This window comes from Lupinus angustifolius, chromosome LG11 (assembly GCF_001865875.1).
Source record: "Lupinus angustifolius cultivar Tanjil chromosome LG11, LupAngTanjil_v1.0, whole genome shotgun sequence".
Taxonomy (NCBI): domain Eukaryota; kingdom Viridiplantae; phylum Streptophyta; class Magnoliopsida; order Fabales; family Fabaceae; genus Lupinus; species Lupinus angustifolius.
The window spans coordinates 11713810-11731459 of record NC_032019.1 but is presented as its reverse complement, the minus strand read 5'-3'; the positions used below and the strand labels follow the sequence as shown (position 1 = coordinate 11731459).

At 34.2% G+C, this 17650-nt stretch overlaps 1 long non-coding RNA gene across 1 annotated transcript in view; it reads right to left on the bottom strand.

Moving 5' to 3' along the window:
* The window catches only part of LOC109360088, a 22184-nt gene extending 5467 nt beyond the window's left edge, over positions 1-16717 (bottom strand). Inside the window, exons 1-3 of the long non-coding RNA XR_002109106.1 lie at positions 16707-16717; positions 16541-16542; positions 2417-2424 (exon numbers count right to left, since the gene is read on the bottom strand). This is a non-coding gene — a long non-coding RNA (uncharacterized LOC109360088). The remainder of the gene's footprint in view (positions 1-2416; positions 2425-16540; positions 16543-16706) is intronic.

The window sequence follows — 17650 nt, the reverse complement described above, 5'->3', positions numbered from 1 at the left end:
GAGCTATCCATCCAAGGATTGGATGCTTTTGAGTTCCAAATGAGAGTACAAAATTGATTTTTGCATCTCATTTGCCTTCTCCTTTTCTCCTCTTGAATTCTAAACTAAAAACTACAAAACTTACTTGAAATTAAAAGCTCTAAACTAAGAAATGAAGAAAGAACTTCAGATAGAGGTTTTTAGTGAGAGATTTCTTTCTTTCAAGTGTTTTTGATCTATTTTGGTATATATTGCTCAAATGAAATGGCCTCTATTTATAGGCCACAATGCTGGACCGCTGATCTACTTGGTTGGACCGCTAAGCAGCTGACCAAACCCTTTAGCATGGGTTTGGTCCCTTGATCAAGTAGCTTAGTCACCTCCTTGTGCTTGACTCATCAAAGCTAGGTGTGGGCTATGGAACCAGCTATTGTGAGCTACTTCTGAAAGCCTATGGTGGGCTACTTAAGGTGAGGTCATGGATGACTTCATGGTTTGCTTGATGGTTAAGTCAAGTCTGATGCGCACCGCCCAACGCACCTGCTTCACCACTAAGTTGCTTGTTCAGCAGCTTCTGACCGTGTTGACTAGGACGTGGCCTGGTGCATGCTGATCTGGTCAGGAGTCTGGTTCTCTGCTGAGCTGCTTGTTCAGCAGCTTGGGCTTGTGTCAAGCTCGTGTCTGACCATGTCAAGCTGAATTTCTGACGGGGCCAGGCCTAGTCTGGTGCTAGGCTGAGCGGCTAAGCAGGTATGCTCAACTGCCTGGTTGAGCAGTTTGCTCCAGGTCAGGCTAGTGTCCAGGTCAGCTCAGTGCGGCTTGTTCCACGCTTAGTTGCCTGGTTGAGCACCTTAATTTTCTTGACTTTTTTGCTTTGTTGACCATGAGTCTTTTTTCTTCTTTTTTTCTTTTTAATTCCTACAAAATACATCAAACGAAGATACACATACAAATATAAAAGATTGTGGTATTTTATACAAAAAGTATTGTCTTAAGTTGGTTTTTTCTAATTATGCTTAAGATAAGTGCCATAAAAGTGTATGAAATTTAGGTATGTTTGGCACTTATCAATTGTCTTTGTCTATCAATTTTCTTTGACCACTCTTCTCACAATATAATAACCGTTCGCAAAGATCTCACAATTACAAAACAAAAAGTGTGATATTCAAGGTTTCTTTTTCAACAAAAGATTTGACAATAAAGCTCAACGAGTAACTTGTAAAGATTCACTCCTTAATTTTCTCAAAATAACACTTTGAGAATAGCTCTAAAGATATGAAAGTTAGAGCTTAAGATTTCCGGAACCAAAATGTGTAAAGATATTTCGAATATGTTTTCTAACTCTATGAATCAATGTTCACCTCTATTATGAAGCAATGTGAAAAACTTGGGTTAAAATAATATTATGTTTTAAGCTACAGTTAATCGATTATATTTAAACTTAATTTATTAATGGGTTCTTGAAAATAACAGAAAACAGAACAGTAACAACCCTTAACCGATTAAACTCATACTTAATTGATTAATGGGTGCCCAAGAAAACAATGATCAATCAATTAAGATATATGTTAATCGATTAATGGTTTTCTAAAATGATGTTTCAATGGTGTATGAACCTCCTACATGATTTATAAAAGAATGATGCATGCCTTTCAATGATGTATGATTTAAAAACTCTTTCCAAATGCATTCAAAACATATGATCATGTATGTATGTGCATGTAAATCATGTATGTATGCATGTAAGTCTGATTTTAGTTATGATTGACTTTAGTTTGTGAGACTTCCATTGGGGTCCATCCTAGCTTAGACTCTAACTAAGCAAGCATCTTAAGACCTAATAAAGATATTAAAGACTTAGCCTCTAGATCTTTTTTTGAATGCTTTGCCTTATATTAACTTGAGTCTTGACATTATTGTTGATACTTGTTTGTGTTGGGTCCCATGGGGCTCTACCACTCACCTAGAGGGGGGGAGGGTGAATAGGTGATACAATACACAATTACCGTCATTCAATAAACAAAGAAGAAACATAAATTTACACATTGTTTAATCGATTAAAGGCGGACTTAATTAATTAACTAACTACTTAATTGATTATGTAGTACAGTTATACTTAAAACAGTTTTCTTTCGATCTTCCAAGATTACCAAGATTTAACTAAACTTACATGCATTTATTATAGACAGTTAAGAACAGTAAATGCACAATACAGAATATGCAATTACCAGAGAATTATATGCATGTCAATTTAATTAAATCATGTAATGCAGAAATATAAAAAGATATGGGAAAAGAAGAATGAGACTCGACTTTTATCCAGGTTTGATTGTGGGTTAACTTGTAAACTATATTTCGGCCTCCCCTTCTGTTCTTGGGAGATTTTTCTTCACTATGGAAATTCAATGTTCTTACAAACACAATTCCTATACAAGACACATGACACTCCTTTCTTGGATCTTAAACCACTACTTCGGTTTGACTACAAAGCTCGTCTACTATGATACCTCACTGTTCGCGACTCTAGCCCCAACCCAAGTATCACTTACAACCAAGACCTCTTGCTTCACGTGAAGACACTTACCTAACCGCAGCTAGGGTTTTACCAAACCTATTCTCCTTCTATGGTGATACAACACACCAAGAGAATGTGTTTATGCCTTAGTCTAACAATTTTCTTCAAGTTACATATGCACCTCAATGTGCCGATTTTACACTCTTCTTATAATCTAAGAGCCCTTCTCAAAGATCTTACAATTACATAATAAAATGCATGAGATCCAAGGTTTCTTTTTCACAAAGATATGACAATTAAGATCAATGGGTATCTTGTAAAGATTCACCCTTTTCTTTTCTCAAAAGAACACTTAGAAAATCTTTCTAAAAGATATGAAAGTTTGAGCTTAAAATACTATTATGTCTTTCGAAAATGTGTTCTAACCCTATGAACATTCGTTAGAAATATGACAAACTTGGGTTAAAATACTATTATGTTTTTAAATGGGTTTCTTGAAAATAACAGAAAACAGAATCAACAACCACCTTAGTCGATTAACTCACCATTTAATCGATTAACATGCTCATCCCAAGGATAATCGATTAACACATCTGTTAATTGATTAAAGGTTTTCTAAAACATATTTCAAATGATTAATGAACCTCCTACATGATTTATAACCTAATGATGAATGTCTTTAAATGAAGTATGATTTAAAACACTTTTTAAATGCATTCAAAACATATGATCATGTATGTATGTATGTGCATGTAAAACATGTATGTGTGCATGTAAGTCTCTTATTATGTATGATTGATTTTAGCTTGTGAGACTTTCATTGGTGTTTATCCTAGGCTAGACTCTTACTAAGAAAGCAACTTAAGACCTAATAAAGATATAAAAATACTTAACCCCAAGATCTTCTTTTGAATGCTTTGCCTTGTATAATCTTGAGTCTTGACTTTATAGTTCATACTTTGTTGTTTGTTAATTTGCTCATCCTCTCAAAATTGTCCTTGAACATTCACCATGTTCTCGATCCTTTGTCTTTATCAATCTTATGTCTTCATCAAACTATGTGTGTCCTTTGTCTTCATCAAAACATGTATGATGCATGCTTGCATCTTCAATCTCTCATTCATGCATGCTTGCATCTTCAATCTCCCCATTTTGATGATGACAAACACATGTTGACATTTGTTAACAAGTTGTTGGATCTGACAATTCTTTGTTGGATCTGCTTGATGACAATCAACTATGTTTTACCTTGTTCTTGTAAGTTGATGCGCGTTTCTCCCTTTTGCTCCCCCTCATTTTGAGCATTGGGTGATTTATTCTTTTTCGTTGCGGAAGCCTCAACTTATCTTCTCTTGTAAGTCCTGCAAAACATAAACAACAACCTTTCTCCCCCTTTTGGCATGATCAAAAAGTAAAGTCATATATGAAAGTATATTTCCAAAAGAAAGAACAAACAATGAAATTTCTTCTGGAGTTAATCGATTAACATTTTACTTAATCGACTAAGCCTTGCTCAAATTTTCACAAAAATGCATTTTATATAATGGTTAATCGATTATGACCTACTATTAATCGATTAAACCTATTGATATGGCAGAAAACAGTGCAGGCGACATGTTATTGGCAAAATGGTATACACTTGGTTATTACTGGTTTCATGCACTTATTTTTGTATAGTACCACTTGTTTTATATCACTTATGTACATTTCATGAAAATGTTTACTTTACCACTAGTTGATACCTCTTGTTAATGACATTTATTTATGATATCATTTTCCATACCACATGTTAATTGAAAATTGCACACAATTAGATCGATGCAAATAGATTTGAAAATTTCTAGCATTCATTCATCTATTGATCAAGTGATTTACAAAAGTAATAAAAGTAATACATAATTCAATTTTAACAGCAAAAAACCAACATATTCATTTATAGCATGTTATGGTTACATTTTTCCAATCAAAGCACAAAAATAAACAAAACAAGTTTGAAAAATGACAATGCAACACCAAAGGATTACACAAAACTCCTAAAAACAACACCTAACTAGGACACATTAGACATCCTAAGCTAGCTAGGAGGTGCTTGCAGAAATCCACCGAAGGAACTAAACATAAAGTGAAGCTCCTCAAAACAATTTTGATTCTCTTCATCCTGTCTTCGAAACTCCACCATAAGCCTATCCTCCATAGATTGTATCCTATATACAACTTCTTGGTTCCTTGATTCAATATGCTCATTAAGGCGTTGTTCCATGGCATCAAGATGAGCCAGACTAAATGAAGATCCTTGAGGCAAATCAGATGCCTCGACATTTGATATCCCTGGTTTTGCTCACCATGCTCACCACCTTCTTCTTCAGACATTTCTAAATCCACTGTGGTCATGTAATCCTCTTGATACATACATTCACCTCCATAATTGTAAATACTCATCTTGTGAATAATGTTCTCGTGGACCATATGCTCTCTAGAATTCACAACAATTATCTCCGCACCAGATGTGTCAATCTCTAAGTGATCAATGACACAAGAGATAAATATTCCACAAGCCAACAATCTCGAAGAAGATGATGCAATACCATACATGACTTTGAGAATCTCATCGGGCCAGCTAATCAACATTCCTTCTTTAACAACAAACATATGCTTCAAATCATTTACAGTAGGTTGCACATGATTAATGTTGCACAAAACTAATATGTAAGCTATCAGGTAATCTAAAAGCCTATTTTCTATGGTTAATGAACCAACTTTTGTGAGCTCACTTCGCACAAAGTAATGAGGTTCCCTTAAGCACAACTTATATACCTCTTTAGAGTCATAGCTACTCCATTTGTTGTTGTTGCAGTCTCCAAGGGTACCACCATCATAGGGTAAGCCTCCCACATCCATAAACATCACATCATTCATCAAAATCAGCTTTCCTTTCACCATACTCTTATACCCACCATCCTTATACTGAAAATTAGCATAAAATTCCGGAACCAGAGATGGGTAAATATTACCATTTAATTCCAGAAAACGCACAACCCCTTGTGCCTCTAATTCATGCTGGAATTGAAATCCTTGATCCACCATCCACGTCGTGTCGGCATAACGAATGTATGTAGGTTTATGGCTTATGAACCGAGACAACCTCTCTGCTTGAAAAGCAGGAGCATAAAATGGGTCTAAACCCAATGGAGGATTCTGCCTTGCTGAAGAGGAACCTTCAGCATTGGGATTTCTTGCACGTCCATGATGACGTAGAGAATGATTTGCACCACCTATATATTTCACTCTCTTTGGTCTCTCATTACTCATAGTTGCATAATCAATTGGATGGGTAATCGATTATGGGTGAAAAACAAAGTTAGGGTTTGAAAGAGGAAAAGCTTGGTTTTTCAATTTGAAACGAACTGATAGGTTGGATGCTTAGAGAGGGCAAGAAGAAGGGAATGGGTAACTCTAATATGAGTTTGAGAAGAATTGTAGGATCAATTTCAAACAAGAGGACAATGTTCACGAGGTTAGGGTTTTACAAAAACGTAACCTGTAACTAATGTCCAATTTGTTTTATTACTGCACTTAATTGATTAACCTCTGTGTTAATCGATTAACAAGATTGAAATTTTTACATAGTTAATCCATTATGTTCCAGCTTAATCGATTAAAATTTTAAAACATTTTGAGCCCAAGTAATCGATTAAGGGAACAATTAATCGATTAAGACAATTTGAAAAAGTCGAGGTAATCGATTAAAACACAGAACAATCAATTAAATAAGTCACATAAACAAATTTTGGCACAGATTGAATTAGCTTATAGATTTGCTAAGACTCTAAGATAAAGATCTATCCTAAACACCTAATGTGCACTTAACACATAGCCAAAAAAGCATGAAATCATATGCAAACAAGAATGCATTTTACAATTAAGAACACATGCATATTATGGTGATAAGTGAACTTTTAGGATTATCTAGAAGTCTAGCATGCACTCTAACACTTAGGTAATATATCGGACATAACATGTGATTAGACATTGTAGAGCAGTATTTATCATGATATTTGGTTACCTCACATGCTTTACCTCATCTTTATCAAGATGTTTGAAGCTTGCCATTCTTTGATGTTTTCTTTGGCCTTCCTTCAAACTTTGATTCTTGTCCTTTTCTTGCATAGAATACCAATTCTTGAAGTATTTATCCTCATTAGTACCTACAAAATAGTAAGCATACCTTTATCCTCTTTTGGAGATGGCTTAATCAAGCATTAAATTCGTATAGACTTTCCAAAAAAAATAGTTTTGGTTAAATTGCATTAGTATGTTATTTAACTTGTTGTGCTTCAACATGATTAGAAAATCCTAGATGGCATTTCTACATTCACTTATTAATTGAAACATGATTGAAAGATTCTTATACTAGTATAATAATATCATGTTTGCATTTAAAACATTGTAAATGTAACATACGAAGCATTAGGCCTAAAATTGATTTGCGGGGGAATTCATGATTCTTGAGTTTATGGCCTTGCTAGGATTTCATTATTGAATATATTTATGACACTTAGTTATGGAATACTTGTAGTTAAGAAGCGATACCTTGTTTTACCTTTATTGTACAATGTTTCCTATCTTCAAGCATTTGTGATGACAAGTTGCTTATAAGTATCATAGTCTCCTTTCCTTTGGTGACAAGTCAAAGAAGTTTGATCTTCTCACCTTCTTATATGCCTAGAACACTTGTTGTCCATAATGAAAGTTGAAGTCCATATGTCCTTAGGCTCACCTACAAAATACAATTACTTACTTTTCTTGGGTACCCAACTAAGCTTGGGTCCCTTGATGTTAGTAGCTTGGGGATTATGTTTCTTAGTAATCCATACACAATTTCCATTTCGAACATCATGCATTCTAACATTACATGCATTCAAGGTATGACATACAATCCACAATAGAAACAAGTAGGGGATTCAAGATGTGAAATTTTTAGAACATTTACTTGATTCTTGTGAAATATGTTATTTGCATGCATATCTTCCGAACTAGATTTAATCCCATCATTTTCATATGTAGCAAGTAAGTTGTTTGACTTGTGATAACTATATGTGAAATTAGCAAGATTATCATTTAAGACATTGTGTTCATTTTTCATGCAAATGCAATTTTCACAAATAGATGTCACATTTAAGTTAAAAGTACAATCTCATGAAGAGTTAGCATATTTAGCATCTAAGGTTTCATTTTCAATTTTCAGCATATCAATGAATTTTTGCAATTCACATATCATCTATTCAAGATCTAAAATTAACCTTTTTCTTTCTCTATTCTTTTTAGCTAACATTTTAAGTTCTTCATGCATTTCAACATAAGAATCATAAAGCATGTCATACATGGGAAGTATATTGGAATTTCAGATAGATTCGTATGAGTATACCTCACTAGGCTCATCTTTCTCACTTACTTTGCAAGATTTCAGATTTTGAGCCATTAGACAAATCTTGTATGATTCTTCATTTTCCGAGATGCTTGTTGACGAATCGTCCTCGTCCATTTGTTCATCAAGTGTCAAACGTCTTAATTCCAACTCATGTTCTTGAAGTTTGCCAAATAAGGTTGCGAGTGTCCTTTGTTCCAAGTTCTTTGACTCCATGATGGTAGTCACCTTGGGTTACCATTTCCTGTCTAAACATCTCAACACTTTAACACTTAGCTCATGTTTGGCAAATGATTTATCTAATGCAATGAGATGGTTAATCATGTAAGTAAATCGCTTTTGTAAATCAGAAATAGACTCATGTGGAAACATGTGAAATAGCTCATAATCATGCATCAATGTATTTAATCTAGATCGGTTGACCTCACTAGTGCCTTTGTGGGTTACTTGTAAAGTGTCCCACATATCCTTGGCACTATTGCACTAAGAAACTCTAAAGAACTCATCATATGAGAGTGCAGAGGTTATAATTTTTTTTTGCTTTCAAATCAAATAACACTTTTCTCTTTTCCTCGTTGGTCAAGAAACTTCTAGGTTTCTCTTTCATTTTTCCGTTCACTATGTGTAGTTAAACGAAAGGTCCATTTTCTACAGAATCCCAAATTTTCGTATCAATGGCCTCTATAAAAATCCTCATTCAGATTTTCCACTAGGCGTACCCCTCGCCACTGAAAATCGGAAGGCAGTCGATGAATGCGCCATCACTACTAAACGAGTTAGAAGAGCCCATGGTAAAAGTGCCTAGGATCAATGATTTAAGCGGCTAAGCTAGCACGATCGTACTAGCTCTGATACTACTTGTTGGGTCCCATGGGACTCGGCCACTCACCTAGGAAGGGTGAATAGGTGATACAATACACAATTACCGTCGTTCGATAAACAAATAAGAAACACAAATTTACACACTGTTTAATCGAATAAAGGAGACTTGATTGATTAACTAACTACTTAATCGATTATGTAGTACAGTTATAGTTAAAACAATTTTCTTTCAATCTTCCAAGATTACCAAGATTCAACCAAACTTATATGCACTTATTACAGACAGTTTAGAATAGTAAATGCACAATACAGAATATGCAATTATCACATAATTATATGAATGTCAAGTTAATTAAATCAAGTAAAGCGGAAATGTAAAAATATAAGGGAAAAGAAGAATTAGACTCGGCTTTTATCCTGGTTCGTTTGCGGGTCTACATGCAAACTACATCCAGGTCCCTCTTTTTGATTTTGGAAAATTTTTCTTCACTATGGAAATTCAATGTTCTTACAAACACAATTCCTATACAAGACGCAAAATGCTCCTTTCTTGGATCTTAAACCACCATTTCGGTTTTACTACAAAGCTCGCCTACTAGGATACCTCACTGTTCACGATTCTAGCCCCAACCTAAGTATCGCTTACAACCAAGGCCTCTTGCTTCTCGCGAAGACACTTACCAAACCGCTGCTAGGGTTTTCGCAAACCTATTCTCCTTCTATGGTGATACAACACACCAAGAGAATGTGTTTATCCCTTAGTCTAACAATTTTCTTCAAGACACATATGCACCTCAATATGCATATTTTACACTCTTTTTAAAATCTAAGAACCCTTCTCAAAGATCAAACAATTACAGAATAAAATGCGTGAGGTGCAAGGTTTCTTTTTCACAAAGATATGACAATTAAGCTCAACGGGTATCTTGTAAAGATTCACCCTTTTCTTTTCTCAAAAGAACACTTAGGAAATCTTTCTATAAGATATGGAAGTTTAAGCTTAAGATTTCTTGAAAAATGTGTAAAACTCTTTGTTTCGAAAATGAGTTCTAACCCTCTGAACATTCGTTAGCAATATGAAAAACTTCGGCTAAAATACTATTTTGTTTTTAACTGAAGTTAATCGATTATACTGAACCTTAATCAATTAACGGGTTTCTTGAAAATAACAGGAAACAGAATCAACAACCACCTTAATCGATTAACTCACCATTTAATTGATTAGCATGTTCATCCCAAGGATGAATCGATTAACACATCTGTTAATTGGTTAAAGGTTTTCTAAAACATATTTCAAATGATGAATCAACCTTCTACATGATTTATAACCTAATGATGCATGTCTTGGAATGACGTATGATTTAAAACACTTTTTAAACGCATTCAAAACATATGGTCATGCATGTATGTGCATGTAAATAACTATATCTTCTTTTGCATGATTTGCCTTGTATAATCTTGAGTTTTGACTTTATAGTTGATACTTTGTTGTTTGTTGATTTGCTCATCCTCTCAAACTTGTCCTTGAACATTCACCATGTTGTCGATCCTTTGTCTATATCAATCTTTTGTCTTCATCAAACTATGTGTGTCCTTTGTCTTCATCAAAACATATGTGATACACGCTTGCATCTTCAAGTTTTATCAGCAAGTGTGAGAAAAGAGTTATCCAACTTAAAACTGATCAGAGTAATCCATTACTGTCTTTGAGTAAAAAATTATCAGTTTTAATGAAGTTGAGTAACTGATTACCCACTTGCTGTAATCGATTACTCTAAATCGAATTTAAATGCCCAGGGGACAGAATGTTTGGGTAATTGATTACCCACTGGTTGTAATCGATTACTGAGAGTTGTTGCATCGGATTTCCGATTTCAAAATGAAAGGTTTTCATCCCTAAGTAATGTCTTCATTCAAATCTATTCCTATCTTTTCGTAAAGGCACTATGGGTGATTGGAAAGTCTACTTAAAGGCATTGAATCTCACAACACAAGCACACAACTCTCATATAAATTTTAAAAGCTCTTACACACATTCTGAAATTATTTTTCTACACTTTTGGCAAATAGTTCTTAAACTTTCAAAGTTGATTTTTCTAAAGTGGCTTAAAGTAAAGTGTTTCAAAGTTTACCAACTTATAAAGAACATTATTACTAAGTATACAAAAGAGTTGATTGAATTTCAAGTTATATTACTATACGTAGAAATATTACTAGACGGGGTGAGATATTGTAATTACAACTCATAATCTTTAGTCAAGAAATCTCTTGTGCTGCAAGAGTACTAGATGTAACCTTCGGTGGACAAGAAGGTGAACCAGTATAAAAATCCTTATGTAATCTCTTCTCCCTTATCTCTTCGATTATTTATCTGTTTAATTTCTGCATGTATTTTCTGCTACACTTTAACTCTTGATTTTGCAGAAAAAGTTGCCATAATTTTAAGTCAACTAATTCATCCCCCCCCCCTCTTAGTTGCAATCTCCTTCTTACAATTGGCACCAGAGCTAGTTTTGAGTAAGTTATTCTCAAATCTGATCCTATATCAAGGATGGCCTCAAGATCATTCCTAGGAGAAGGTTCCAACATCAAATGCCCTCCAAGCTTTGTCGGAGAGTTCTATGAATTTTGGAAAATCAGAATGAGGATCTTCATAGAATCTCAAGACATGGACATATGGAATGCAATTGAAGAAGGACCATATGATGTTGAAGAAGGACCATAAGAGAAGTAAAGCCCAAATCTTCATGGAATGATGAAGATAAAAAGAAGGTGCAGTATGATCTCAAAGCAAAGAACATCCTCACATCAACACTTGGTATAGACGAGTTCTTTAGAGTATCAAACTGCAAACCTGCCAAAGAAATGTGGGATACTCTAGAGACATCACATGAAGGAATAGAGGAGGTAAAAAGATCAAGACTCAACACTCTTTCCCTGTAATATAAAATGTTTCGTATGAAACCTGGAGAGAAAATTATGGATCTTAAAAAGAGGTTTACTCATCTTATAAATCACCTTATTGCACGTGGTAAGGTACAATCAAACAGTGACTTGAACTTGAAGGTTCTAAGATCACTCACCAGAACATGGCAACCCAAGGTAACGACCATTGCTGAAAATAAAAGTTTATCAAAAATGTCTTTGGCTGCTTTGTTTGGAAAATTACAGGAACATGAATTAGAAATCAGCCAACTTGACCAACACGAAGAGCAAGAAAAAAAAAGAATATCTCTCTTAAGGCAAAAGTAGAAAAATATGAATCATCAGAAGAAGAATCTGAGAAGGAAGTAATGGAAGACATGAGTCTTCTTGTAAAGAAGTTTAGCAAGTTCCTTAATAGGAAAAAGAGTGGTAAAACTGGACAAATGAGAAAATTCACCAAGAATAATGACACCTCCACTTCAAACCAAAATTTCACATGCTTCGAATGTAGCAAGCCTGGCCATATGAAGATGGACTATCCAAACTTGAAAAAGAACTCCTTCAAAAAGAAGAATGAAATGAGGACTGGACGAGAGCCTACATTGCTTGGGAAGACAATGATACCAATTCTGCTTCTAAACAAGAAAATGAAGAACAAGCACATCTTTTCTTGATGGCATCTCATCATTCTGATGACGAAGAGGTAAATAATACTCAACTATATTCTTCTGAATTACAAACTGCATGTAATGACTTGCATGATGAATATGTTAAACTCACAAAAATGTTTCTAAAACAAACAACTGAGTTAGACACATTTAGAAACAAACCCTCATCATCTTCATGTCAAAACTGCATTATTCTTGAAAATAAAATGTCAACTTTAAGTCTCGAACTTAATAAGACAAACAAGAGTAGTAAAAGTTTAGAAAAGATCATTAATGATCAGAGAAACTCAACAGGCCGAAGAGGTCTCGACTATTCAAAAAGCCATGTTTCTAAGAAACAAAGTGTCTCAACTAAGATAAACGTTGAAAAACAAAGTATCCATGCGTTTAAAGATAGTAATAATAAATTATGATACATAAACATCAACCCACATGTACATATTGTAAAATCCATGGACATACACCAAGTACTTGTAAAATTAGAAAATATGGTGTACCCCTAGGTCATTTTAGATGGATTGAGAAAGGTACTAACTATGTAGGACCCAAAGAATATTTGGTACCTAATAAAACTTAATTGGTTTGCAGGATAATTTGAGAGTTACATGCAACTTATGATACTTGGATAGTGGCTGCTCAAAACACATGACGGGCGATAGAAACAAGTTCTATGTCCTCACTCCAAGGGACAAAAGCTATGTCACATATGGTGATAACAACAAGGGAAAAATACTTGGAGTTGGTAGAATTGCCAAGCCACCCTCAACAACCATAGAAGGTGTATTATATGTTGAAGGACTCAAACATAATCTTCTAAGCATAAGTCAATTATGCAACAAAGGCTTCCATGTGGCATTCTACCCATATAAGTGCATCATCGAAAGTAAGAATTCTCAAAACTCTAAACTCATTGGTAAGAGGATAAATAATATATATATGATTGACATAGAATCTTCTTATATATGATTGACATAGACTCCTCTTTACCAATAACATGTTTAGTTGCTAATGATAATCATGATGCATGACTTTGGCATAGGATAATTGCTCATATACATATGCCCCATATAAAACTCATAAAGAAAGATTTAGTTGTTGCTTTACCCAAAATGAAGTTTGTTAAAGATAAACTATGTAGTGCTTGTCAAATGGGTAAACAAATAAAAACTTCTTTTAAACCTAATAATATGGTTTCTTCTGATAGACCATTGTAGTTACTACACATGGACTTATTTGGCCCCTTGATGACAAAACGTTATGGTGGTAACTATTATGCTCTTGTTATAGTAGAGACAAATTTTCAAGATATACTTTGATTCTATTCTTATTTCATAAGAATGAGACATTCAAAGCCTTTAGTATTTATGCTAAAAGAGTTTAGAATAAAAAATCACTAAAAACTGCTGCTATAAGAAGTGATCATGGGAGGAATTTCAAAACTCTTCATTTGAAGAATTCTGTGATGACCTTGGCATCAATCACAATTTTTTTTGCTCCTAGAACACCACAACAAAATGGTGTTCTAGAGAGAAAGAATCGGTCTTATGAAAACCCCCTATGAACTCTTTAAAGGTAGAAAACCAAACATTTCTCATTTGCATGTATTTGGTTGTAAATGCTTTGTTTTAAATAATGGTAAGGATAACTTAGGCAAGTTTGATGCAAAAGTTGATGAAGGTATCTTCCTAGGCTACTCTCTTACGAGTAAAGCTTAGAGTTTTTAATAAAAGAACTCTAGCTCTGGAAGAATCGATTCATGTATCTTTTGATGAACCAATCCTGTAATAAAGGATGGGTTAACCTTTGATGAAGAGGACTTGCCAAGTTCTGCTACTAAAGAAATTTCTATATATGATTCTACAACTAATTCTGAGCATTTGAAAATGGATGATGATCTATCTTCTCAAGAAGAGCATATTCACTCTGATTTACCAAAAGAATGGAGAACTCATCAAGATCATCCTATTGACAATATCATTAGTGATATAAGTAAGGGTGTCACTACCCGATTAATGCTCGAAAATGCTTGTCTAAACATGACCTTCATTTCTCAAATAGAACCCTCCAAGATTGATGATGCAATCGAGGATGAACATTGGATTCTTGCGATACAATAAGAATTAAACGAGTTTGAGAGAAATGAAGTTTCGGAACTTGTTCCTAGACCTAAAAATAGGCATGTTATAGGAACTCGTTGGATATTTTGAAATAAATCTGATGAAAATGGTATTATTGTTAGAAATAAAGCTAGACTATTAGTCCAATGATATACAATCAAGAAGAATGTATAGAATTTGATGAAACCTTTGCTCCGGTTGCTAGACTTGAAGCTATTAGGTTATTACTTGCATATGCATGTTCTTTAAATTTTCAGCTATATCAAATCGACGTAAAGAGTGATTTTCTAAATGGATATATTCAAGAGGAAGTGTTCGTAGAACAACCTCTTGGTTTTGAAGATTACAAACATCCTTCTCATGTTTACAAATTAAAGAAACCTCCCTATGGCTTGAAGAAAGCTCCACGCACATGGTACTAACGTCTAACCAATTTTTTACATGAAAAATGATTCACCAAAGGGAAGGTCGACACTACACTCTTTATAAAGAAAATAAATCATCATACTCTTCTCGTTCAAATTTATGTAGATGATATTGTTTTTTGTTCTACTAATGAAGTTTTGGTTCTACTAATGATGCATGGAGAGTTTGAAATGTCCATGATGGGTAAGTTGAATTACTTCCTTGGATATTCGATTACAAATCAAACAACTTGATAATGGCATTTTTGTAAGTCAATCCAAGTATTACAGAAATTTGCTGAAAAGATTCAATATGGATGACTACAAGCCAATAGCTACTCCTATTGGATCTAGTACGTACATCGATATAGACGAAACTGGAAAATATATTGAAATATCAAAGTGTCGAGGTATGATTGGATCTCTTTTATATTTAACTTCCAGTAGACCTAACATCATGTTTAGTGTATATCTGTGTGCATGCTATCAATCTAAACCAAAAGAATCACACTTAGTTGTTGTTAAGAGAATCATGAAATATCTTAAAGGCACAACTGATGTTGGCTATGATATCCAAAAGGAAATATATATGATTTGGCTGGTTATTCAGATTCAGATTTTGCTGGATGAAAAACTGAGAGGAAAATTACAAGTGGTACTTGTCACATTCTAGGAAATGCTTTAGTCTCTTGGTCTTGTAAGAAACAAGCATGTGTTGCCCTAAGCACTGCTAAAGCTGAATATATAGTAGCAGGTAGTTGTTGTGCCCAAGTGTTGTGGCTTAAACAACAATTACGAGATTATGGCTTAGACTTGGGGTACTCTCCTTTAAAATGTGACAATACTAGTGCTATAAACCTCACAAAGAATCATGTTATGCATTTTTGAACCAAACACATAGATATAAGGCATCACTTCCTTAGGGACCATGTCCAAAAGAAAGACATGATCGTTCAATTCCTTGATACTCATAACCAACTAGCAGATATCTTCACTACACCATTAGCTAAAGTACCTTTTTACAAAATTAGACGAGGATTAGGCATTCTTGATGAAGCTTACCTATCTTAACATGATTATATGATTATATGTGCGCTTCATTATGTTTATCTCATGCCTACTTGTACTTAAAAGTGCTTATTTATGTTTAATTCTTTCAAATTTTTGGTTAAAAATCATTTTTATAGCATCAGCATGCGTACAAATAAGTTTTTTTGGGGTCAGTAATCGATTACTCTAGAGAGTAACTAATTACAGGGTTAAACATGGAGTTTCAGTAACCGATTACGTAAATGATGTAATCAATTACTCAAAGTTGTTGTTTAAAAATTTTAATTTTTTCAATTTGAGTAATTGATTACTCTATGCACTTATATATGTGATTTTTCTGCATTTTTTCAAACTCATCTTCCTCAACTCGTGCTTAACCCTCTAAATCTCTAAAATCTTAGTTTTTGATCTGTTTTGGGTGATTTTTGTGTCTATTCATATCATATTTTCAACTCTAAACACTTCTACACCATCATTTTCATGTTTAGTGACTTAAATCAAAAACCCCCAAATATCCAAAACCCAAAAACCAAAAAACTCAAAAACCTCTTCTAGATCAAAGAAGCAACGCACAAATGTGACTCAAAGGAACCAAGGAACTTCATCTTTGGATTATAACCCTCTGGATTTTACACGACTTCTTGCTAATGATGAGCAATGTAAAGTCTTTGAAGAGCACTTTCATGGTCGAATCATCTTTACTCCGAAATACGGTAATGTGGGGAATTTTGAATTTGAAAATTTTCTTTTTCCTTATCTTTTATGACTTTTGCTATGAAACTAACGTCATTTATCCTGAACTTATTCGAGTATTTTATTGCAACATGAATTTTCGGAAAAATCGTATTACTCCCTATATGAAAAGAAAAGACATTGTTTTGGATTTAAAAACTTTTAGTTCATTGTTCTGTAACATCCCTATCAAGGTAGCATAACAGGTTTCGGCCTTGTAAGTGAATGGGATAACTATGATCAAAAGGATTTCTACCATCCTCTGTGTAGAATTTGTAAAGAGGAAAAAGAAATGCGTAAGCAACAGGGATTTATTTGAGACTGTTAAAAATAGAGATATCCTATCTGTTGGACATCTCAAACTTGAAGATCGTTTGCTTCATTATTTTCTGAGCTATCATTTTACCGAAATTTTCAAACCATTCTAAAATTAGTGACATAGAACTCCAATTGATGTAATCTATGAAGTTTAACATCAAAATCAATTGGACTCAGATGATAAAAAGACAAATGTGGAATGTTCGAGGAACTCAAAGCCCCTTGCCCTATGCAATTTTCATAACCAATATTCTTCAACATATTGGTGTTTCTACTAACGGCGAAACCAAGGTTGCTCTAAATCTTCATGAAAGCAAGATTGACGTGGAAGTTGTCCATAAAATGGGTTTCTCCATAGATCCTCATGATCGCTGCACCTATAAACATCAATCCGACAGACCAACTGCTCCTGCTGATCAACTAGAACCTACTAATCCTAACCCTCCTGAACATCAACCTTCTGAGTTTCATGCTCAATCTTCCTCATCTGATGTCATGCCTTCCAATCAAATGATTATGGAAGAGTTTCTTATCTCTTCGAGGCTACATCACTAACCGAATGGATGCCTTTGATACTCAGAATCAACAAATCCAATTTGAACATCATCATCTCTCTTCTAAGCTGAGTATCATGGATGTTGATGAAGACAACTCTAAGCTTGAATCTTAGATTGTGTCTAGGATTTATGTTTGTA